General features: G+C 39.6%; 1 pseudogene; it reads right to left on the bottom strand.

The window, feature by feature from the left end:
* LOC117023132 (histone H2A.Z-like) overlaps positions 1–26,357 on the bottom strand; it is a 100,404-nt pseudogene extending 74,047 nt beyond the window's left edge.
* Positions 26,358–26,788: the final 431 nt, after the last annotated feature.

The following is a 26,788-nucleotide window of genomic DNA, read 5'->3' as shown; positions in this document are numbered from 1 at the left end:
AGCCGTGTGAAATGGTGGTGACGCTCACAGTTCAGGCCTCTTTGCTGGTCCGTCTTAGTCCTCTGCTACCTGCTGCTCAACTCTCAGAAGCCTACCTCCTGTTAGCATGGGAAGTACATCTGTCTTTTTCCCTCTGTAAAGGTAATATGGAAACGGTTCTTCTGCCCTTGATGAGAATTTTTCCAGGAAGAGGAAATGGTGGCAGTTTGGCAAGGGGGAAAGGGGAACAAATCTTGCAGGGAAGAGACTGTGCCTGCAGCAGGGGAATTAGGTGATTAGTAGTACTCACAGCCTGATGTGAGGATTTACTATGCATAGCCAGGGTGGGAACGATGTAATTTAATTATTTCAATAACCGTGCGGGTTAGTACTGTTCTCACTTTACCTAGAGGCAACTGAGATCCGGAGGGTGAAGTGTTTTACTCAAAGTCGCAGAACTAGAAAGAGCAGAACTAGGACTGGAAACTAGATTTGCTTGATACCAAAACCAGGTGGCTAACGCAAAGTTCTACTGTTTAAGGAGCTTCTTACTCCCTCCTTTTAGTTTTTCTTCTGATTTCTTAACTTTATATTTTGAAAATAACACATGCTAATTTTAGACAACCTGGAAAGTGTATGAAAGTATAAAGGAACAGAAACAATTCATTATCATGAATCTAGCACCCAGAGGCCATTCCTATTTAAATGTTGGCTATACATTCCTCTAATATCTTGTACAGTGTTTCATGTCATTGAATTTATACTGGTTCATATCGGTGTTTTTCTTAATAGTATAAAATAAGCAATTCCCTATATTTAGTCAACCTGAGTTTTAATAGCAGCAAACATTTTATTGCTTAGCTGTGCCATAAATTTTCTTAATCATTCATCTTTTATTGAAATTTTCAGGTGTGTCCAGTTTTTTTCACCTTCGTAAATAAAACTGAAATGAACATACACACGAACATATAAAATGTGCATACATTTTTATCTGTCCTGTCATTAAATTCCTAGAAATGGTATTACTGAGTCAAAAAGATATGGTCAATTTTTTAAGGTTCTTGATTGGCCTAAATAAAATGTACTCTGGGACAACTTCTCCAATTTACATTCCATTATTTTTTGGGACTTGTTGAATAATTAGTTTTTCCGTCAAAACATGTATATTTATTAAAAAATTATGTTGTATTATGATGTTCTCCCCATAGGCACATTTTCCTGTTAAATTTTTCCTTATATTCAATATTTTTCTTGATTTTGCGAGCGAGAGTTTTTGTTTTTATTTTCTGTTAATTGCTGCGTATTCTGTTACTTCCACTGTCGATTACTTATTAGAAAAAGTTGACAGGGAAGAAAGGGAGATTTATGGAAATACGCATTGATAAATGAGGCCTCCCTGCAAATTGAGATGGATCTTTCCTTCCCCCAAATCAAGATGAGACAAGCCAATTGATGTTTTCAGTAGAGGATAAGGAGCCAGTGGAGATGCTTGAAAGGATTGATGATTCCATGACCACCATCTCTTAGGAACAGGCAAAGAAAAAGTAGAAGCTGAGTGGTAGGAGGATTTGCCATGGGGGAAAGCGAGGCTCATTTTGTCACGAGACTGGAGGGAAGGATGTGTGCAAAGACAGGTGGACAGCAAGGGTTGGCGAGGAAGTGTGTGCCCGGTAATTCCAATCTCAGCAACGGAGATCAGTGACTGAGAGCGTGGAGGAGAATTGAGACTGGGAATGGGAGAAAGTGGGCCCTGTGATAAAGGACATCCCTAAGAACCCCTCATTTCAGCTTCCTGAAACTTGTATCAGATTGGAAACTGCTCAGGGAGGGTCTGACCCCATAGCCAGCTACAACACAATTGATTTTAATGAAAACAGAACATGGAGACCAAACACAACCCTGCATCCAAATGCTGCCAGATATCTGGAGGGAAATTGAAAAATTCATGCACCCAGGAGAATGCTTTAAATTATCAGATGTTGGGCAAGTTGAGCCTAATGTAAAATTGTGATTTTCTTTTTCTTTCAGGCCTAATGGTAGGGCAAAGCGGCCTCTTTAATTTCTCTTTGATTACGGTTCTTTCTGACTTTCACAAATCTTTTAATAAGGAAATAACTGATCAGTGTAAAAGCTTTCATTCTTTGTGGTGAATGGCAACATCCAGTACCTCAATATTTAATCTGTGTAATTCCTGTTAATGTTTTATTCATGCCCGCTAGAGAGGTTATGAGGGCACTGTTAATTGCATAATTTTTCCTTTGTCTGAATATGTGTACTTCTGTTTATTTCTGATTTGAAGAGCTTATTCTTTCTTTCCTTTTCTTCTTCCTTCCTTCCTTCCTTCCTTCCTTCCTTCCTTCCTTCCTTCCTTCCTTCCTTCCTTTCTTTCTTTCTTTCCTTCCTTCTTCCTGTCTTCCTTCCTTCCTTCCTTCCTTCCTTCCTTCCTTCCTTCCTTCCTTCCTTCCTTCCTTCCTTCCTTTCTTTCTTTTTAAGCTTTTCAGTTTGGGCTCATGTCTCAGAATTAAAATCTAGGTCCATTAGGTGTCATTCATCTGTGAGATGAATTCTGTATTCCATCTATTGATTCTATCGTGGGGGAACATTTGCAGGGTTTAGGCAAGCACTAGCTAGTGCCCTAAATAGGACTTACATATTCCTTCAACGCAGGATGAAAATGGAGGGAAACATCTTCATTTGAACAGCTTAGGGGAAAATGTTTAATATATTCAGAGCTGTTGTATACAATACCTGTAGTTTTATGATAAGTGAAATGAAAAGTATTCTCCATGATATTGAGCCAATGGAATACATTTCATAATCCCAAGTCGGGGATTATGCCTTCTGGAATGTAGATATGTTTCAAACCAGGGACATTTTATGATTGTAAATGGCAAGTAGACATATATTGTGTCGTGAGTTTTCCAGAAATTTCAAAAAAGCGGTTAAGGGAAAACTGTGCTCCAGTACAGCCTCGAAAACAATTTTGACAGCCTCTGTCACTGGTAATACCTGTATCGCAGGGTGTTTTATTTATAAGGATTCCTATTGTTAGTAAGCTGTCTACTAATCAACCATCTTTTCATTAAAAAAGCCACTGGCCCTTGCTCAGTTCTTATCCGTAGTTTCTCTGTACATTTTGCTGGAAGCCCCAGCTGTCTGTGACAGTGCACTGTCCTAACCGTATTCCCCCTTTTCTAGTTGTTTCTTCTCTATCTCCTTTGATGGTTTCTTCTGTTCACTAAATGTGAGCATTCGTCAAGAATCAGAGGCGGCCTTCTGCTTTTTCCTGTCTTAATTCTCATCCTCAGTTGAGCTCCTTCATTCTCTTGCCTGCTTTCAGCATCTTCATCGAGATACTGATCTCAGGCTTCTCATCCCACACTTCTGGGGAATTTTCAAACTCAACTTACCTAAAAGCTGCCTTTTTTTCCCCCTCCAAAATGATTTTCCTTTCTATGTTTCTCTTTCATTTATCCTTCTTTTGCTCATTTAAACTTCAATGTTGCAGCCAACTTTGGTTTCTCTTTTTCCGTGATCCTTCCGTATTGAACCAGTTGCTGTTTGTTTTTGTTCTACCTCGATAAATTCTCTGCAATCTTCACCTTTCTTTCACTTTCCACTCTCATCACCTCTCAAAATCAGTTCTTAAGACCTCTATTTGGATTGTTGCGGTAGCTGTCATATAACGTACTGAGAAAATAGCCTCTTCCTCCCTGCTAAAGGAATTTTTCTTTCCCCCATTTTGAGATGGCAACCTCACTTTTGTGTTCTTTGTCTGTGGGAATTTTGTGAAGGGGAGTGGATGTGGCCAAAAGAGAAGTTTCCAGGCAACACCCAATCAGGATTTTGTTTGCAAAAATGTTAAGCTTTGGACCATTCTAGAGGAGAGGGAAGATAGAGGTGAATTTGGGAGGTAGAAGTGGGCCAAGCTAAAGAGAAGGGAGGCTTTTTAAGAGAATTCCTTTTGAAGCAAGGAAGACTGTGGGGTTTGGTGAGTGCCGCTGAGTCAGGAAAACCACTTTGCTCCCTTTCAGTGGAGTTACTGGGACCTCTGATGGGTAAGGCTGGGGCAATGGATGGGCCAAACTTTAAGAGCTGTTGCCGTAGGACCAGCAGGCATTACAGGTCGCAGCACCCGCTGTTGCTCTCTTCTAGGAACAGTGCAGGGCTTGGAGAGTGAGCTCATCAGTTGTAACAGGGAGGTCTAAAGACTGGAGAATCCTTTCCTAAGCACTTTGTACAGCATAGGGAACCCCAGGATTCTGGCTTGACTTTGGAGAGGAAATGTTAGCTAAGGTGTAGGCTCAGCTGCTGTAACATATAGACCTCAAAATAGGAGGCTCAAACAAGTTGGAAGATTTTTTTTTTCTCCCCTCTCTTTTGCAACAGTCTGGAAGTAAGTGAGCTGCCCAGATGTCGTAAGCAGCTCGGTACCACAAGGACATGGAGGATTCCCTGTTCCTTTCATCTTGGTACATCACCATCTCCTAGAACAGGACTTTAAAATCTTATGCCATGGCACTTTTGGACAATCTGGTCATGTGTGTGGACTCTGTCTCAAAAAAAAAATGCATAAAAAATACACGTGAGGATTGTAAAGGAAGTAAATTATAATAAAATATAATTATCACAATATTGAAAAGACAAATTTGTGCTATACTAATGCATATGCTTCTTTATTAATTATTAACAAGATCCTGTGGTGTGTCCAATAAGTACTTTAGTTTCAAAATATGATGAGAACAAACTGCTATTTTGTAATATCTGAATAAATGTAGTGTGACATGAAGATACCTGTGGTTTCTGATGGTGACAAGGTCACAGATACTGTGACTACTATTGTGGTTTATTGCCTACATTCATAAATGCTGAATTTCAAATAGAGGTTATTGAAACTAAAGATGTAACTTTCCATCCAAATTTCTGGATCCCGTGAATTCTATCCATGGGCCCTTTGAAGAGCTATCAACCCCAGGTTAAAACCCCTGTCCTGGAGTGCTGAAGCTACTCACTTCTGTGTCTACGCTCCAGCACTAATAAAAGAGAAAAAGAGAAGTCCCGGGCAAGCGATCTTGTCTTTGTGGAGAGGAAGTGCTCATCACTGCTCACACTCCATTGGCTTGAACCTAGTTTATGGCCACACTTACCTTCAAGAGAAACTGGGTTACGGGGTCTGAAATCAGGCGGCCATGCACCCAGCTAAGACTGAAGAGTTTTATCACTAAACAGAAGAGAAGGAGAGAATAGATGAATACTTAGTACTGCCACAGGAATATAGGACTCCCAAAAGCATGCCTGAAATCCCACCAGCCAGGCTCAGAAGGGATTGTGTGATTTAGGGAGGACCATTGCGACGATTAACTGCAGTGTGTTCAACTGGCTGGTAAAGAGTAAGGGCTCAATACATATTCACCAGAGCTGACTTGCATGTGATCAGAGTCTGTTAGAGGAATAATAAACCATTGGACTTCCTGGATGAGAAGGGGATAAACATAAAGTCCCTGCTCTCAGGAATCATTCATTTTACTCAGGGGAAATAGAATAAAAACCAAACAAATCACATGTTGGGTGCAAAGGATATGAAAAGAGATGGGGTAAGGTTATGGTGGAATGCATGCTGTGATAGGCAGAATTATAAGATGTTTCCCAAGATTCCTAGCTCTGGTTACATTCTGTGTATAATTACCCCTCGTCCACACTCCCAACTTAAGTGTTAATGGGACCCATGAACATGATAGAATACCACTTTCTATAATTAGATTATGTTATATGGCAAAGGTGGAGAGATTTCTGAAGATGTAACTAAGGTCCCAAATCAGTTGATTCTAAATTAATCAGATGGAAGAGTTTCATGGGTGCCCCTGACTTAATTAGGTAAAAGCCCTTAAAAGAGGAACTGGGCCCTACCTGAGTTAGAGAGAAATTCTCCTTCTGGCCCTGAAGAAGAAAGCAGCTATGTTGTAAACTGCCTATGGACAGGACCACATGGCAAAGACCTGCAGGCAATCTCTCAGAGCTGAGAGCACCCTCCAGCTTTCAATAGTAACAAAATAGGGATCTTAGTCACAGAGCCACAAGGAAATGAGTTCTACCAAAAACATGAATGAGTTTGGAAAGGGTTCTTCCCCAGTTAAGCCTTCTGGTGAGAATGTACCCTAACCAACCTTGATTGCATCCTTGAGAGAGTAAGCTGTGCCTGCACTCCTGACCCATAGAAACTATGAGAAAATAAATGCATGCTCTTTTAAGCTACTAAGTTTCTGGTGATTTGTTACACAGCATAAAAAAATGAATACAAATACTATTTTTAGTGGGATGGTTAGGAAAGCCCTCTTTGATAAGGTGAATTTGAATGGCGACATGAAGGAAGAGAGGAGTAAACTATAACGGTATCTGGGGGAAGAGTAGCAGAGTGACCATTCTTGCTGGTGTGTGGAGAATAACCCACGGATGGGCACTTGTGGAGGAGGTGGCACGAGTTAGGCTGGAAAAGATGGGCACTTGGGCTGGGATATTGCGGTGGAAGGCATCAGATATGGACATATTTCAAAGGCAGAACTAACACAATTTGCTAAAGGATTGGATTTGGAGTGTGAGGGGAAGAGGATTCAAAGGAAAGCTCCAGAATGCAGTTGCCATTTACTGTGATGAGAAGACTGGGGTAGGGTTAGGGTGGGGTGAGGTGAAGCAGGCTTTAAGGAGAAGTCAAGAGTTTGGTTTTTGTATATGGCAAGTTTGCGATGTCATCCAAGTGGATTTGTCAAGGGGGCAGTTGAATATATAAGTCTGGAGTTCAGGAGAGAGGTTGAAGATGGAGATAAAAGTAGGCAGTGCCAGCATAATGATATTAAACTAAGAGTGGAGGAGATAGCCTAAGATAGAAAAATCATAGAACACTGGGCCTGAAAGTCACCTTAAGAGATTATCATTTTATAGACCAAGAAACTCCAGCCCAGAGAGCTACAGTGAGTGACATTAGGCCTACACTTAAGGGCGCAGAACTAGTTACTAGCAGAGCTTAACTAAAACCCAGCCTTTTTGATTCCCCGCTCAGAGATTCTTTTTACTAAGGATCACAGGTTCCGTTTCTTTTGTGTCCCTAGAGTATTTCCTACTTGGGAAAGAGACTTGCAAAGTCAACAGGAGTTGGCTCTTTTCCTTTCATGGACTTGCAAGTCCCAGACACAGACCCCTGAGACATCTTCCCCCACATTGGGTGTCACCCCACAGGATGCTAATTAGATTTGATGGCTGTGGGAGGCAAGGTCTCATGTAACAAATGTATGCCGTGATGTCTATAAACCGCACCGCATCAAATTAATAATGAAAAGCCTCCCATCAAAACCCTCCTTGTGCTCAATAGCCTGTGGCACATTTGGACTCATCAATAGATGTTCAACAATAGTACAACTTGTTTAAATCTTGGTAAAGTAGTGTTATGTACTATTGTTATTCACTTCCCTTTTCTAATTACCACCCAAAGGTGACGGATGATATAGCTCTAAATGACCACATTCATGGAGCGTGAGTGGCTTTGGGCTCTACTCATTGTATTTCAGTTGTTCTGAAGGAGAAGACCCCTCCCTTCCGCCCCGTGGAAGCAGATCAACTTTAGCAAGGCCACCGTATTGAGGTCCAGGTGATGTTTGGGACCATTCACAGATGGACTCTGTGACTGGTTTGAAACCAGAGATTTTAAGTCTCGGGTGACGGTGAGGCACAGCCGTCACAGGAACCCTAAGGCATGTGGAGGTAGCCGTACCCAGCTTCTACGACAATCCACAGCTCAGGTGGGCAGAAAACGTAGCTTTCTTCAATTATTCCCTCCTATAACTCCATTTAATTTGCATTTTGAGCCTCCATTTTGCTGGGTTGGCAAAACATAGCCCCCCCCCCCAAGACCCTTCTTGTAAGGCAGTTTAAGATTTTTGGGGGCATGGTTAAGTGGTACCCAGGCATAGCAGGAGTCAACATGTTTGTCTATCAGATATCTCGTTTTCCCTCTGGTCCTGTGATGTTCCCCACGTGGTGCCTGTGAGATTTCCAGCTTTGCTTTCATGGCTCCTTCAAGCCTCTCTGCTCCTCTTGTGCAGTCACTATTCTACCCCCGTCCTGCTGTCCCGGACCACGGAGATTTCTTTAAGGCTCCTAGGGCGCTGGCTGCGTGGACTCACTGTGCTTCCTCCCCTCTCTGCTTCCTGAGCTCTGCTAGGGCTCTGGCTTCCAGGAAGAGCCAACATTAAATTTTACCCTTTCTCTCCCTTTGGGGAAATCCTGTATGGTCTCTCTCCGAAGCCCCCACACTCCTTAGATCCTACTTCTCTCCAACATTTTTTTTTTCTCATGCAAAGTATCCTGTCCAGTTCTCTAAAAGTTTAGGTTTTTGGAGTTTAGAGCTAGGAAAACTTACAAAATTTACCCTGACACAATAGGCACAGAACAGTTTAGTTGTCTGTTTCTATGGAGCGGGTGATGGGAAGAGGGAGGACTAAATGGACAAAGATCAGGAGATGAGGAAAGCAAGCTGCTCCTTTAATATATTAGCTCCTGGCTAATATAAAAGCAACCACACCACGACAGGATACGACTGGAAGCTCGGTTTCCTTTTCCCCTACTAGGTCCTTGGGTGGCATGCTGATAATTGGGCACTGCTTCCTGTGCAGAATAGTGGGGGCCGTCGTTAGTCACTAAGAAGTACACAAAAGTAGTTCAAGGAGGTAGTGCTTCTTTAGAGACTTCCCTAATTTTCACCAAATGTAGAAATTTGGTAATTATTTAACAGATCAAGTAATGACTTCTTTTATCAAATTCCCACCGTGGTTTATTTTCTATTGTCTTCTTTTACAAGAGACTTTAGTTCTCAAAAGGTAGGCTCTGTTTATCTGATTTATCTTTGTATATCCAGGATAATGTATGATATATAATAGGTCCTTAGTAAACTTTTGAATGATCAATTACTTGAGTGAGTCCCAAGAAAAGAAAATTTGGAAATTAAGTCTTTGATATGGAGGACTCTGGTTTTAGAGCAGTCATCCATTTAATCATTTTATTTACTCTTTTATTCATCACACACTTACGGAACACCTATAATGTTTCAGGGCCTGTGCCAGATCCTTGAGTTAAAAGAAATTAGCAAGACATGTTCCGTCTTTGAGGGGTTCATTTTTACTGACTTAACCTGTATTTTAGCTGATCTTATCAGCTCCATAGAATCCATTTAAGTGTATACTATAGTTTAACAAGTATGCTATAGATAGTCAGGTTGTTTTTAATCTTTAGCTATTTCAAACAATACTGAAATGAAGAACCATATGTAAACATGATTTACTACAAGTACATATACAGATGTAGCATAAATTACCCTTTATGGAATATTCCCTTCAGTAATATATGGCAATTTACATCTGCTTTTAAATATTTCTACGTTGGTTTATGTGAGCCATTATTCTAGGATCTTTAATTTGTTTAACCTAAGATTCAGAAACATTTTCCCCTTCCATTCTCAGGTCTTACACTTAACAGAAACCCTAAATTCTATGGATTAGGATACCATTTCCCAATGTGTGTTCTATGGAACACTAATCCTACAACATATTATATAGAGTCCAATGGTCACATAAATGCTACATATTATATCTGCCTCTTGTAGAGTGACAATGCACTTTAGAACAACAGAGAAACTTGTTTAGCTGTGTTTAATCCCAGTGTTTCTCAAATGTATTTGGGAATCACTTTTTAACCCTATTAATATCTCTTAAAACACACCCATGAATGTGCATATACTCATGCATGTATGTGTACTCATACACACTTTGAGAAACTGTGGAAAGAATATTAACATTGAAAACCTACTCAAAAACTCCTCAGATGTTCTCAAAAAGCTCCCTCATTTTTTTCTGAAAATTTCTGAGGTTCTGACATGCTAAGAATTCTCATTTCCTTGATTTGAGCAGTTTAATTCATTTGTAGACATATTTGTCATTTTCTAGTTTGTCAACAACTGTGGCCACTCAGTTGGTAGAGCTGAGAAAGAAATTTCCAGTATGGATAAACTTGAAATTACCTGTTTCATCTTCTAGGTGGGAATCGATAGCTATTGTTGCGTTTCCTTTTTATGAGACTCTACTTAGAATCATGGAAACTTAGTAGTAGAATACAATGAAACTAAACTAAAGTAAACCTAGTTTCACAATACAGTAACCTTATGGGATGCTTTAGCACAAAAAGGGTGTGTGGTCTAACAAGCTTAAGAAATACTGCATAGTATACACCATTTTTGAAGGTTCAGTGTATTAAAAACTCTGAGAAATGTTGCAGTAAATGAACTTAATTTACCAGCATTTTTAAAAACTTATTGGACCATCAAACCCTTTTTTGTCATGTTAACATTTTATTGGACTGAGGTTCTACAGAACATACTGGAGGAAATATTGACTAAATTACCTCATATTTCAAGGATAAGATAAAAGCTCAGGGAAGTGAGGATGCTTACCCAAAGTTATCAAACTCAATTTTCTTGAGTTTGAATTCACCTCTACCTGTAAGTTTTTCTTTTTGTTTAATTAAAAAAAAATCCGTTCAAACCCCACACTGTGAAAGAACATGTCCAAAGAGGTTAGGGAAAAATTAAATTTAAACACCACCAAGGCTGTCTGATATGTACCACTGAATTGCCTGAACAATTGTTTGTGTAATCAGGGTTGTAGTCCCAAATGTTACCATTTTAAATTTATTTGAATCCAATTGTCTTTTCAACCAAAGTTTAGTTTTTAATAGTTTCACCTTATATGTTATGTTTGCTTTTATAGATTTAAGCCCCATGATTTCAGGTAATGATGGTCCTGTTATTTCTCCTTTTTGTAGATGTTGGCTTTCTATGTTGGCTTACTTGAAACGTGATTTAAATTTATATTTATTCCACCTGTATTTTAAAAATTATATTGGTCTTTAAGTTCCACCGAACTTCTACCCCAAACTTTGTAGGAGAAAATAAAATTGCCTAGTTTCTTATATCATCTGTCTCTCTGTTCACATATTCATTCTTTACTTCATCCATCAATAGACTTTATGAACACATGTGCTAGGCATTGAGCTAAATGTCACAGCCAATGCAAAGGTGAATATAGATGGTTTCTGGCCTAGCACAGCTGGCATTCTTGCTGAGGACCATGGTTCCTCTGGCTGAGGGTCAGCATGATAAAGGAGCAGGGCTGCTATGCATGGTTGCATACAGTGCCTGCACAACTCCAGGGGGCACCATCTCCACAGATGAAGATATGGTGGTTGCCTGTGGAGTTGTGACACAGAGAAGCTCTGTACTAGGGACCTGTAGTAGGACTCAATTCTAGCACCTACCTGTTGGGGATTTTGACCTCGTTCCAGGAAATCATTTGTTAGAGTAGGAGAAATAGTTTCTGCTTTGAACAAGAGAACCCTGCACAAAATGGGGGTCATCATTTATTGGGTAACTCCAAGCTAGGGAGATAGGCTGGCTTCAGAGACAGCTTTGAAATATGACTCAAAAGTTGAATTTCACCTGTGACTTGGCTCCAGCCATGAACTATTTGGACAGTGAACCAGGAAGTACAATAACTTTCTGGTTTGGAACCAACTCATTCAATGAAATTAAAAATATTACAACTAGAAATCAATAACAAAAAACTAGAAAATTCCCAAATATTTGGAAAGTTAAGACATATACTTCTAAATAATAACCTATGGGTTAAAGAAGAAATCATGATGGAAATTTAAAATTACCTTGAACTGAATTACTTTGAAAATTTTACATATCAAACCTTGTATGATACAGCCAAAGTTTTGCTTATTGGGAAATTGGTAGCCTTAAGTGCATGTTAGGAAACATGGGAGACTGAAATTAATGAGCTAAGCATCCATCTTAAAACGTTGGAAAATAGCAAATTAAATCAAAGAAAGAAGAATGAATGACGTAATGAAAATCAGAGTAGAAAGTGATGAGGAGGAAAACAAAACACAAACATACAATGGAGAGGATCAGGATAGCCAAATTTGGTTTTAGAAGAAGCTAATAAAACTGAGAAGTCACTGGTGAGGCAGAGAGGGGGTGGAGGTGGGAGAGATAGATAGATAGAGAGAATCAATGTGGAGAATAAAAAAATGATTATCTCAGATCCCATAGACATTAAAATGATAAGAAGCTATTATGAATAACATTATAACAATGCACTTTAAAATTTAGATGAAATGGACACATTCTTAAAGAAATATAATTCATTAAAAAAGACACAAGAAAGAGAAAATCCGGATAGTCTTAATATTGAGGAAATTGAGTCCATAATTAAAATTTTTCCCACATAGAAAATTCCAGATGAGATGGCCAGTCAATAAATTATATCAAACATTTAGGGACAAAAAAGAGAGAATAGTCTCCTGACACATTTTTAAAGTTGAGCATAAGGCATATTTCAATCATATATAGAATTAAAAAAAACTAATTAAAATATTAGCAAACCAAGCCTAGAAATATATAAAAAGAAGTGAAAGGTTGGGTTAGCATTTGAAATCAATGTAGTACACTTAGAATAAGTGATAAAAATGTGGTCATTTCAATAGACTCAGAAATTACATCTGATAAAATTCAATATTGGTTTATTAAAACTTTAAGCAAATTGGAAATAGAGGAAGACTTCCTTAATATTATCAAAGATAGCTATAAAAAAACTATGTTTAGAAGCTCTCCCTTTGAGATTAGAAATAATATAAAAATCCCAAATACCACTATTTCTCTTCAGTATTGTCCTGGAAATACTATCCAGTGCAAAAAGTCAGGAAAAAAAGGTATACAGATTGGAAAGGGAGAAATAAAGGTGTTAATTAAAAGATGAGATGATTGTATGTAAAAAATCCAGATCTACATAGTTATAATTAATAAATAACATTATAATTAATAATAACTTTAGCAAGGCTACTGGATATCAGGTAAATATTGAAAAATCAATTGTCTATATATCTGTAATAAACAGCTAGAAAATAAATAAACATGTCATTTATAATGACATAAAATATCAATTATCTAGAAACAAATCTCAGAAATGATGTTTAAGACATTGTGCTGAAAACTACAAAACTGATAAAGCTACAATAACTGATAAAAACTACAATAACTGATAAAAGTTAAAAAGAAGATGCAAATAAATGAAAGAAAAAACCCATGTATATAGATTTGTACTAGGATATTCTTTGCAACATTGTTTGTAATATCAAAAGGATTAGAATCAACTGAAATGCCCTTTAATAGAAGCCAGAAAAATTCATACAATAAAGTACAAAACATTTGTTAAAAAAAAGAGAATGATGCAGTGCAGTATACACTTATCTAGAAAGTTCTTCCAAGTTAGGTAATGGAAAAAACTGGGTTCAGACGGTATATAGAGTATGCAACATTTGTGTGTAGGAAAAATGCATAGTATATTTCTAAAACTAATAATAGTGATTTCCTTTGGTGAGATAACTGTATGGCTTAAAGACAGGGAAGGAAGAAAAATTTCTTTTCAAGGGGCACTCTTTTATACACTTTTTGAATTTTGTACTATGTATGTGTGTTACTTAAGTCTCAAACTTTTTAAAATAAAATAAAAATATAGGAAAAACAAACAAGAATCACTCCATGGGACAGAGACTTTTACAGATATAAAAATAGCCTTAGGTTATAAGACTTGTTTGATATCACTCAGCTAAAATGGAGTAGAGCTGGAATTCAATCCCAAGCCTGTGTGAAAGAAGATTCAGCCTACTAAAAATAAATAAATTGGAAAAAAAAAATAGGATCTTCCTGCTTTGCTTTGCTCAGTGGGGGGCCATTTTGGAAATCTGTAATAAACCAACAATGCCACATGCTTCACGCTAAAATTGCATTAAAAGTTATTATGTGTTTTATAGTTCTTTTGATTCCATTAAAGTTGCCTGTAGTAATTGCTATGTGAAACAAAATGAAAAAAAGAGGTGGAAATTTAGAAATTAAGTTTTCCTGTGGAAAATTATATATATAACTGTTAATCTCTCTTAGTTAAATTGGCCCATTTGTTGGATGTACTTTGAGCATATTTTATTATATGGACATACAATTTTCTTAATGTTATAACAATTCCATGTCTTTGATAAAACTTAACCATGATCCCCTCTACAACCTTATCCTTTGTTTATTTTGTTTATAGCATTTGTCAGTCTGCCTTCTTTTCTACATCTTCCACCAGTTGCTACCAAATTTTAGCCATTCTGCTTCAAAAATGTTATTTGGATATTCGCCCTTCTCTCACTCCCCATTGCTACTCTTTTAATCCAAGCCTTCTGGCTCTTTAGCTTGGCCTATTGCATTAATGTCCTAACTGAGTTTCATTCATTCATTTATCATTCATTCATTTTTTTCACTCCATATTTATGGAGCATTTACTATGAATCAGATCTTGGGTATAAAATAATTAATAAAACATGGTTCCTCTTCTCAAGAATCGTATGGTTAACTGCAGAAAAAGAAACATGAAAGCAAAAAAGAATAGTGTAATATGAAAAGAGCTTCAATAAAAGAACTTACAAGATGTTATGGGAACCCAGAGCGGGAAATGAAAAATTCTGGGCGGGAAGTCAGGGAATGCTTCCCAGAGGAGGTGATGTTTGAGTGGAATCTGTGAGGAGGGAGAATTTTTCACTGCATGGGTAAGAAGAATTGCAATTCAGGTAGAAGAAATAACTTGAATAAACTTAGGGAGATGTGAAAGAATCTCCTTTCTATTCCCCATCTGTGATATATGGCATACAGCCACTCAAGTTATTCTTTGTAAAGATAAATTGGATATACAATCTGCTATTAAAACTTTTAGTGAGTGCTCAGTTTCTTCAGAACAGATGACAAATTTCATGGCGTTAAAGTACTCTTTCCAGTTTTCCTTATTACAACTGTGTTTTGGGATTAGGCTACACCAGTTTGGTTAAGTAGGAATTGTATTTTTCTAGAACTCTCTCTGTGTGGTTCCTGGTTAGAGTTGTTCAAAAGAACTAGAATGACCTTTGGGATGTAGGAGAGAAGCAGCGGTCATTACTTCTGGAAGTTTGTCATGGTCACATGCAGCGCCCCGTAAGCTCTGCTGCTCCTTGCTCACCTCCATCCTGTGTCTGGTTTATCTTCCCTATTGTGTCGTTTCACTATTCAAATATTTAGTGTCTTTTCCAACGAATGGCTTAGAGTTGTTGCTTCTCACCTCATGACCTACTCATTCTTATTCAGAAATGCAGAGTGTGGTTTGAGGGGTGGGGGGAATGCAAAAACTCCTGCCTATGTTCTGCTGACTTTTTTGGCTCCTTTTCTTATTCCTTACACCACTTTATTTTTTTCTAATTATCCCCAGTCAGAGGAACTCATAAATCTCATACACTGTAACTGAAATCGAAATTCTCTTAGTTGCTGCAAAGCAGCACAGAAGCAAATCCGCAGGTACTGGGATTCAAAGTGATGCTCGTGGCTGGAGAGGGACACTGTCTCATATTCGTGTGCTCATAGATTCGTTTCCATTTGCTGTCCTAAAAAAAAAAAAAAAGAAGATAATGGTTTCTCATAAAATCTTCTTGAATTCCTGTTACAAAGGTAGGGATTATTTATCTTAATTCTTTTATTTTAGGAACTTTTGGCAGTTCTTGATAGTGAACTTGATTGGCGGAGGGAGAAAATTGCTGAGAAACCAATCACATAGCTTCATATTTGAGAACTTGTCCATTCAAAGGTAGCTCACTCGGATTCCCCGAGAACCATATCCTGCAATGGTTGGCCATTCGATTCTGTGTTTCAACAGCTGAATGGGCTGGCCCATTGATTGCCCACTCATTGTGACAGCCCGAAGCCCCGTGAGTGACCAGCATCTGGTTAACTCACTTGACGTGGATACCCAAAGCCCCAGTGACTGCTCCCTGAACTTTCAGGGAGCTTCAACTGCCAAGGACGTTGTCACATGCCTGTTTTGTTTGCAGCATTGTCATTGTCAGACAACAAAATTCACAGTCTACCTTTGTTCTTTCATATTGCTAGGCAGAAAAAAACAAAAAAAGAAAAATGAAAAACAACCCCCCCGCCCCTACACACAACATTTTGGGAAATTGGGTCTATTAAAGAGATGCTTTATCACATCTACCCTGATAAGCACACTAAAAAAAAAAAAAAATTCTAGTGCTAGGTATTTACACAGCTAGGTTTATTTAGTTTGTAGGTAATTTAAAGGTACCGTAAACCGGTAGCCCTCAAAATATGGTCCCAAGGGTAGTGGCATTAGCATCACATGGAAACGTGTTAGAAAAGCAAGGTCTGGGTCCCCACTCCAGACCTACTGAGTCAAACACTTTGGGGGGAAGGACGGGGGAGGGACAACAACCTGTGTTTGAACAAGCCCTCCATGTAGTCCTGATGCATTCCAAGTTGAGAATCTCTTCTCTAAACTGCTAGTATGTGGGGTTTTATTCAAATTGTGGCAGCTGGGATCCTAATTCATTCTGCTCTCTTCTCTCACCCTTTCCTCTTGTTTCCTCCAAGAGGAAACAAGGAGAGTCACTTCTCTGGTTCCTCAGTCCCTCAAGACTCTTTGAAACCTCGACTCCTGAGGCGTGGGTAGACTGTCTGATGTTAAGATGTGCTGGCAACACTATCTGTCACCTCATTAGAGCTTAGCGGTGAAACCAGAGTTTCCCATCTGGTTTGGTGAAGCAGCTCTGCTAACCCGCTAGGCTGGCCTAGGGAGCTGCACACTTACTGCAAAGAAAGCGACTATTGCGTCTGTGTCCCCCTGCCAGCATCATATGGGAAAGCCAAGGGTCTACCCCCTCCAAGTATTTAGAACAGCAGCCTGGCAACTGTAAGATTTCATCCTGGAAGGAAATTTCTATTGGTTTGCTCTGCGAGCCTGGTGCGCTGGCAGTCCACCACGAACCTAGAATTTTCAGAGACCCATTGCATTGAAAGAAGCATGGCCGTCTTCTCTGGCTCAGGAAAACGTCAGCTTGCAATGTTGTCTAAATGTATCTCCTTGTTCAAAGGCTCTGCAATGGGAGGGGGAAGGTGGCAAATACAGAATCATTGGTTCTAACCAACAAAATTTACTGGAACCAAATATATCGAAGAAAAACATATTGGTGTGGTGTTTTTTCCCCCTACTGGAGCTGCCCTCAATAAAAGGTCGGTGTCATTTGAAAAGAGCATCATTTCCAGTGAATTCTGAAAGTGTCACACAGGGTATTGATTGATCGGTCTTGCCGTCAGCATGACTGGGGCCAGCGTGGAGCTGTCCCTGTGATCCAATTTTCAGAGCTCACAGACACTTTCACTCCTTGCAAAAGCATCAGCAAGTGGCAGGACAGAGAGGGCAGAGGTATGGGTGTGTGTGCAGGAACCGGTTGGCAGAAAAGCAGCAAGAGTGAATGACTTTGTGTCATGGTCAGCTTGTCTAATCAGCACATACTGAAAGCTGCAAGTATCACAACTTAGGGGTGTTGAATGGTTAGGAGTCCGTTTTATTTTCTTTAACAAGCAATACTGAGTCATGAATAAGTCAAAAGCAGGTCTAATCAATGAGAAATACCAACATTAGTGAAATCATTTTAAGATAACATTAGTGTTTACATTTGTGTTTGCTTTGTCTGCAAGTTCATACTCACAATACAGAGATGGGAGAGAAGTACCCACCCAATTGTATTTCCTCTGCGGTACAAACAGTAGTTATACCTAATACAGGTGGTACTTAGAATGACAAATATACAGTATAGGCAAGTGATTTCTTAGTATGCAACTCATATACTCTAGGATTGAATCATGCATGAATGCATGGATGTATGTGAGTAGATAGATATACTTTGGCCTATGTCACAAAGAGTTTGGAAGTTGGTTGAGTAGCCTTAGGCAAGATGGGATCTTTTAGGCAAGATGTGGGCTCCTACTTTTCTGTTTATGTTTTTCCATAGGTTTTACTCAGGGCAGAAAGATTGAGGCAGCAGGATAGGGGGTTGGTCTGAGCAGAATGGAAATGGCTGAGAGCTGTGTGCCTTCTGTGAAAATAGTTTCCTGGTGTGTCAACTCTGGACTACTTGATTAGAAAAATAAGCACCAAATTTGCAGCTGGAAGGGTCACCTCGAGGGCTCATCCCTGGAGCTTCCTTTTACCAATTCCAGGTTCTCTGGACCTCAGGACAGGGATGGATACTGCTGGAACACTGCAGCCAGAGGAACTGGGCAAGTACTCGTAGGAATTACAGGCACTCTCCCTTCTGAACTGAGGGTCCCAGGGATTTTGCTTCTCCTTAGCACTCCCATCCGGGACTCTCAAAGCACACTGTACTGGGGACCATGCAAATGTGCTTCTTTCACAAGAGACTGGCATGCTTTGATTCATCTACTCTAATTCTTTTTTTTTTTGTCAAACTTTTATTTATTTAAGTGTATTTTTCCAGGACCCATCCGCTCCAAGTCAAGTAGTTGTTTCATTCTGGTTGTGGAGGTACCAGGATGGTACCTACTCTTTTTTGCATCTTCGTTGCTTAGCACATTGTGGAGCTTGATGGATTCTCGTTCAATAAAGAAATCAGTTCAAGACCTGCCTGTGCAGTTGTTACAAGTGACTTGCCCCTCTGGACTGTTAGAGTAGCTCATGGAAAAGCATTGGTGTTTGTCTTTGGCAAAGAGATTGGTTAGTTAGACTTCTGACCATTTTTTGTGGACAGTGTGGTCCATGTGATGCTTGGATCTGGTGACAGTGACTTTCCATCATCAGAAAATCCAGGTACAAAATTCTGTCCAACTGTTAACTTAATCTTGTTAAAGGTATACCTAACTTCAACCTTTGTTCTCTTTCTGGGACATCTGGACTTACCGTTCACTTTTGTTTGTTCTTTCAGACCAGTTCCCAGATATATGCAGGTCAATGGACTGGATCAGCCTGGCCTCCTGCCACACCCCCCTGGGGACCTGTGCCATTGGTCAGCAGTCCCCTCCAAAGGAGGCTGGCTCACCATCAGCCCGGATGTGTACAGTGGAAATAGGGACAATCATCCTGCCACAGGGGTGAGTGACATCTACACTGACAGTGTTCTAGATGACAAAACTGAAGGCCTACTTTATAAAAAGGCTAGTCCAACCAGAAGAAAGGTGAAAAAAAAATCAAATAATTATTATTCTAGAAGAAGAAGTGACAACTGGAACTAAGTGATGTCAGGTATTTTGCCTGTTTATCCAATAGTCCATCATTACTTTTTAGTTTTATAGATTAAAAGTGATTTTATGTGTTTGAATGAAAAAAATACTAAAGTATGAAGTTTAGTGATCTTTACTTTTCCAATTGGTTAATAGTTGTATTGGGTCTAGAACCCAAATGCTGGTTCAAAAAGGCATTTGAACCAAAGCCTTTTTTCCTACTGTACCACACAATTTCAAGCTATCTAGTCATTCTTGTCTTATTGTTGGTTTGCTGGCTGTCCACTGCGAAGAAGCTTTCTACCACTTATGGGAAAACAGTCCAGCTACTTTCAAAACTGTTTTTACCAAAGCAAATAGCCCAGTTCCCTACCTCTGTTCCATAGGTGACTCCTCAGTTAGGAAAATCAAAATGTAAAAATTTCATTACATGTTGAAAGCCATCCCAAATGATTTCAAAGGTAAGCTTTTATTCCATTTTCCTGTTTTTAATGTTTATTTTTTCCTGGAAACATTATATATGCAAGTTAAAAGAACATTCGGGTAAGGGAAAATATGGTTTTAATCTCATAATTCCTACCTGCCATTATTACTGGCCTTTAGAAACGTTCTTTCCAGTATATTTTCTCTGTGCCCGTTTCTCTCCATCTAGTCATAATAATGTTGTTGATAATATTTGGTAGTCCCTTCCATTTAATATTATAGTGGAGGAATTTTTCCGTGTTCCATATTCTTCATAGCCACCCATGCTTTATAATGGCTTATTACATTGAATGACTATACCACAACTTAATCATTTTATATTTTTTGAAATTTAGATTGTTTCCCCTTTTTTTGTGGCCATTTTCATGGACCACTGCTATGAATCTCTTTAAGTATAAATATTTTTTTTCATTATTTAAAATTATTTCTTTAGATTAGATCAGAAAGATATATTCATTCTAGACTATTGATATATGCTGTTCAACTATTTTAAAAATGGTTTACCAACTTACACTGCTTACAATATATTTATTTCACCCTATTTCACCAGTCTTATGAAGTATCATTAATTTTTTTGCTAATTGATAGGGAAAAATGGTAACCTGTTTAAATTTTTTATTTTATTTTGTTTTTAATTGTCTTTCCTTACTTTAACTGTTTATCACTGGAAACTTGAGTTCAATTAAATTTAAAAAAGATTAAATGCAGGTAATTAAAAAACACTAAAAAATCTGCGACACACTTACATGATTAAATAAGCAGATGGAAGCATACCAAACTTGCTTATATTGGTTAAGTCTCTTGGACTGATAGTTTCAAGTGGAATGAGAAATGTTTTTTGTGGGGAGGAAGATTAAAATGGGGCTGCTGGGAACCCACTGCATACACTTTCAGAGATTTTTTTAAATACTGACACTAGATAACAGGCATTTGAAGCAGCTTTACCCTATTTGAGAAATTTTGCTCTTATAAGAACATTTTCAAGCAAAACAAATTATTATTATTTTTTTATAGCACAGTTAGATGGATTTATTGGTTGTGTTAGTTTTCTATCATGCATAGCAAATTACTACAAACTCAGCAGCTTATAACACCCTTCTTATCTCACAGCTTCTATAGGTTAAGAGTCTGAGCACGGCTTAGGTGGGTCCTTGGCTTAGTGTCTCTCCAGGCTGCAGTCTCCTTGCCGGGGGTATGGTTTCATCAGAGGCTTGAATGGGGAAAGATCCATTTCCACACTCCCTCAGGTTCTTGGCAGAATTTATCTCCTTGGGACCATAAGACTGTGGTTTCTAGTTTCTTTTTAGCTGTCAGTCAGAGACCACTTTCAGCACCTAGAGGCCACCACAGTCCATTGCCATGTGACCACCTCAGAACATTGCAGCACTGTCAAAGCCAGTGACAAGAGTCTTTCTCTAACAAATTATTTTTTAAGAAAATATATTTGTGAATAAAATGTGACCTGGGTATCCAGTGTCCAGATCAATGCAATATTTTACTCATAAGACACCACAGTCATCTTTTCATCTAATTACTATCAGGAGATAAATGATTCCCTTCACTGAAAACTCCAAAGGCAGGAAAGAATGTGGAATCCGGAAGTGTGATTTGTAGATGCTGTCTGAGATGGCTTAGAAGTAATTACTGCTAAGCATAGCCGCGTGGCCTGCTTATAAGACACTAGCTGTTGTTCCAATGATTTCTATTGTTGCACCTTTACCTGGTGGATGTGTGGTGTTTATAAGGATTTTGCACTTTCTGTCTTTTCCTTGAAGCAAGGGATTTGCTTCACAGGCACTTTCTTATCCTTGCTCCGCTGATTAAAAAGCTTAAGGACCACACCGATTTCATAGCTTCTGAGTGCTCATTCATGAAATTCCAGGAAGGATGAGTGTGCTGAAAGAAATTGTTTTTCTAGAAGAGAAACCAGTACAATCAGAATGATTCCAAATTGAATTATAAATGATTCAAAGCAATCGAATATTGTTTATTTAGAAGCCATGGTGAGGAGGAAGTCCTTTGTTTTTGGAAATAAGGTGTTACCTGTAATGGGATGTGACAGCAAACAGACAACAGGGGAAAAGAGCATGTTAGTTTTCTTAATATCCTTCTTCCTGCGTGTTCCATGTTGGATTCAAGAACTATCTCAAAGGTAAAGAAAAGAAGATACTCACAGGACAAAACAGGAATGAGGGACAAGTATTTCAGAGAGTTTGGGACAAAATGAAGAAAGGACAGAAAAGGAAAGAAAAGACAAGCGAAGTCAACCAACCAACGGGAGCCGGGCACATTCACAACTGGTAAATTGGGCTCCTGCATGCTCTAATTCCTGCTGCATCCCGTACTGCTAATGTGCCTTGATAAAAAGAGGAAAGAAAAGCAGGGGAAAAAAATCCATGCGGGAGCCTGTGAGTACACACAAAGTCTGTTCTGAGCTCCCTCCACAGGCAGACACAGATCAATAAATCAATAGGGAATGGTCACTGGCTGTAAAATGGGTAGAGAATCCAGTGTCAAGATGCTCCAAGATGGATGGACAGAGGCTTGCTGTCTGCCGAAAGGCCAGAGGTGACTATCACCTTGAGATGAGGTCAGTGACCAACAGCCTAACAGCCCTTTGAACTCTGAGTCTATGATTGAGCAGTGGGGCAAGGCTGAAAACAGTCCCTGTGTGACCCATGGTGACATCCCCAATGCTTTGTGCATCACCCCCCAGCACTCACACCTCTTGGCGGGGCTGATGGTTTGCCATGCGGAGCCTGGCTGCTGTCTGCCCCTGGCCTGCTGTGCCCTGTCATTGAAGTAAAGGCTACAGGAGACTGAATCAGAAATTACTAGATGCCCTAGTGGTAGGAAGCATCGATCGGAAAGGGTAGGGATTTTCTATACAACAGTTGGATTTTTCCTTTTATATGAAGGGGGTTTAACATAACACAGGCAGTGCTTTCTCTGCACAGCACTGTATGTTAACCCTTGCTTTCGTGGACTTAACCTAAGGTTACCACAGGGATGGCTGCAGTCAGTCTCTCTGAAATTCAGAAGAGCGCTTTCTGTTTGAAGGGCATTTAGGTCAGTCCATGCTGGCTGTGTGGGGACGGCCACTGCTGCCCTCGTGGCAGTGTGGGGACTCTGTTGGAGCAGTCGGTGGCTTTTCTTCAGCTGTGGCTGGGCCATCAGGCTGTAGCATGACTAGATTCCCACTCAGAGTAGGGGACAGCCTTGCTCCAGAGTCCCCGCTTCGGTGGCAGGCAGGGGATGGTGTATGCTCTGTCCTCTCTGTGACCCCAACTTATTCTCAATTTTGAGGACAGAGGGCTCCTCACCTCTGGTAATGAGGACCAAGTACTCAGTTTGGGTTCACATAGTTGCCATCAACCTGTGGCTTAGTTCTCAGAATGTGGCTCTGTCCCGAAGACACAATGGCTCATCCTGGAGAAAAACGTAAGAAAAAAAATTCTGGGTAATATTTCAGCTTATCATTCAGACAATTTACCAACATCTGGCCATGTGTACATTGTGTGTATCTTATTTATTTCTGCATTCTTTTATTCAGCAAATGCTTTTTTAGTTCCTACTACTTGCCATTCCTACTACATGCTAGACAGTGGGCAAAAAAGATCAAGAAAGTGCACTTCTAACCCTTGAGGAGTGAGGGGTCCCTGAAAATGATTTATAAGGCTTATATTTCTAATATGTCTAGAGGCTCTAATTTATTTTTTTGAAAAGACTTTTTTTTGTTGTTTCTTTTTATCTGTGAGTTTTTCTTATCAATGTTTCTGAGTAGACAGAAAAGGCAAGCTTTAGGAATAGTGAGAAAAAGTAAAAAGATATATTAGGCATATGATTAAATGAAGGCCGTATGGTATGATGGGAAATGCATTGGAGAAGATTCATTCCCTCGTTAATTCATTCTCAGTTATTCTATAAACGTTTATGGACTATCCTGTGCCGGGCAAGCTACCGATGTTGGATAGTCTTGGTGGAGAGCAGTCATTCAACACGGAGTCCTACAAACAAATGCACAAAGGTATTAAGTTCTATGAGGGTAAGTAGGAAGAGGAGCGAATTTCAATGGGGTGGAGATCAGCAGTGGATTTAAGCTGAGAGCTGAGGAGAAGGAATTCAAGGGGAGAAAAGTGGGGAGATGGGCTGGACCTCTCATCCTGGTCATGTCATCAACCGGATGTGTGACCCCAGGCTAGACGCCTATCTTCCTGGGTCTATGCTTCCCCGTCTGTCAAATAAGGGGGTGGGGCCAGATAATTGATATGAATGCTTTTGGCTCTGAAGTAGTATGATTTCTTTCTTTCTTTTTTTTTTTTTTTTGAATTTTTATAAAAATTTATTTGCGCCTAACCTGATGCCATCTGCTGGGGAGCAAGATCTCAAATGCTCTCAGAAGTATGATTTCTTAAAGAAATCAATTTACCTGAAGGCTAAATCTCAGGAGTGATTCAGATTTTTCCAAAAGAATACAGCGTTGCTGGTTGTTGCTATACAACCTCAGTGGAGCCAGTCATATGGAAAACAGGTAGTGCTACTTACCGTGGTTCCTTACTATGGCCCTAACCGTGACGGCTTGAGTCTTGGTCCAAACAACTCATGGGGCCATGGAGAAAGACTGTGGTAGACTAGAGGTAGATTAGATTGTGTGTGATTCAGACGTGAGGTTTGATTACCACACTTCAATTTCTGGTTGAAAAGAAAAAGAAAAAGTAGGCAATAGGCTGAATTTAGAAACGCTAAAAAACCTATTATTGTCAAATCTGTCAAATCTAATGTCATTTCTAATGTTAAATTGTCTAATGTCTAATTGTCAAATCTAATGTCATTTATCAGTACCTGTGTGCCAGGCATTGAGCTTGGAAGTTGAGGGAGGGAAAGATGAATCAGACTAGAATTCTGCCCTCATGAAGCTATTTAACTGAATTTAGAAAAAAGAATTGTATTTAAAAATTTAAATAATTGTAGGTATTTGATCCATGTACAGTAAATACAGAGCTGATCCATTTAAAGATTTACATAAAGATGTCAGAGCCTGTTGCCTTGTTTCATCCCATTATGGTTTTCTAGCTCTACTAACCTTCTTACCAATATAGGTGGAGACACACTGGCTCAAATTCAGATGGTGCCATGCAGTATTCTTCATCTGTTCGCTGGCATTAAATGTCAGCTTGCTTCTGTACCTAAAATCCTGATCCTAAAAAGAGATCTCTGGATTGGGACCTCTACTGTACTTTGGTCAGAGGAGCAGAAAGCTGGGAGCACACAGATGGGGAGTACACATACCGTGTTTCCCCGAAAATAAGACCTAGCCGGACCATCAGCTCTAATGCGTCTTTTGGAGCAAAAATTAATATAAGACCTGGTATTATATTATATTGTTATATATTATATTATATTCATAGTAAAATACTAATATAAGACCTGGTCTTATATTGTATTATATTGTATATGTAGTAAAATAAGACCGAGTCTTATATTAGTTTTTGCTCCAAATGATGCATTAGAGCTGATGATCTGGCCAGGTCTTATTTTCGGGGAAACATGGTTGGAGCTGCTGGCAAAATGCCATTTGAACACGTATCTGTTCCTTCTGCTTTCCTCCAGTCCCAGATGATACAAGGTGTCACACACTCCAAATAATTCCCAGTCACAACCAATATTAAAGGTGGTGACCTGGGAACCTACGATCCCTAGGATATGATGCTATTAGGAGGCCTACACCAGGATCTCTTGAGATGGGTGATAAATAGAGTCACCTTGAAGCGTGTCCTGACTGGCTTGGTGAGGACTGCTGGTACGTCTGGGAAGCCCTTTAAACATTGCCTCCTTTGAATCTGGCCTGTCTTTGATGCTAGGTATGTTGCTAGAGTTATTCTACCAAGCACAGGCTTTTTGATTGATTTCTATTTTTAGTTGTAGCTGATTCAGAAACTGCTTTTAGGTCTGAATCTGGGTAACCTGAGTGTTGTAGTTGTCCCAGCCAGGAGGCTCCTGAATTATCACGTAATTATTTGGGATGCCCTTGCCTCTTGCCCTCTCGTGCTTCCTTCTTGCAATCAGCCCAGAAAAGGCTACTGCTTCAGAGTTCAGGCTCTGGCTTTACAGAGACTTGGGCTCAAATTCTGACTTTTTAGTTATGATCTCTGTGACCTTGTAAAAGTTCATTTTGCTTTCCCTAATTCTCAATTTCCTTACTCAGAAAATGGATTTTTGTAAGAATTTAATATGATGATGGCAAACAGAAAACCCTCAAGAGATGGTAACTTTTGTTATTAATAATGATAATATCAACACCAGTTGAGTTTAACAGAACATCTAGGGTAACCTTAGCTATCACTAGATCTGAGATCTAATGAATCTGTCCCTCCCAAGACCACTCTTGAACAGTGGGTGAAATGTATGGGTTTTCTCTTGTCCTGAGCCTTTTGTCCCTCTGCACGCCCAGCTCTCTAGCTTGACCCTTCCTTAGCTCTCTGCTAGGAAATCACTCCAGTGCCTTCTTTTACTTTTCACTTTACATTAGCTTTGCCTAAACATGTACCTTGCCCCTGCATTTTTCATCCTTCTGGGGTCCCATTGTCATGTACGCATACTGGTTCTTCTTGAAGCTCCTGGAAGCATCTCCATTTCTGACGAGATTACTGTTCTCCTCAGTACGTCCAGTAGCGGTCCTCGTGGGTGGCTTTACCATTTCCTCAAAGACCTATTTCCCCCAGTAGTCCTGCTCAAGGACTTGTGCATGAGACATGGCATGCCGAATCACCAAAGGTTATGGTTATGGTTGGAGTTTGAAAGCAGACCTGACTTCCTATCTGGCAGCCTCTCCCACCTCATCTGAGCCTTGTCTCCTTCTGCTTCAACATCTCAGCTTCAACAGTCCACTCTGTGTCCTGAACCTACCATCATGACTTTCTACTGGCTTGTCAAGTATTTCCCAGCCTTGGTCTCTCCTTGCTAAGGGACCTGGGGCACCCGCCATTAGCAGAAAGAGTTAATGAGTTCTGTGAGTCTCATCCACAGCCAAATCTAGCTGCCTGATCCATTATTTATCTTCTGTTTCTCTGAGACCCTTTCCATACTGGTGTTTCAGATATATCCTTTTCTGCTCAATTCTTGCTCCCT

This window comes from Rhinolophus ferrumequinum, chromosome 6, assembly GCF_004115265.2.
Source record: "Rhinolophus ferrumequinum isolate MPI-CBG mRhiFer1 chromosome 6, mRhiFer1_v1.p, whole genome shotgun sequence".
In the NCBI taxonomy this organism is placed as follows: domain Eukaryota; kingdom Metazoa; phylum Chordata; class Mammalia; order Chiroptera; family Rhinolophidae; genus Rhinolophus; species Rhinolophus ferrumequinum.
Note: the sequence above shows the minus strand (reverse complement) of the source record. Positions and strands in the feature narration are given on the sequence as shown.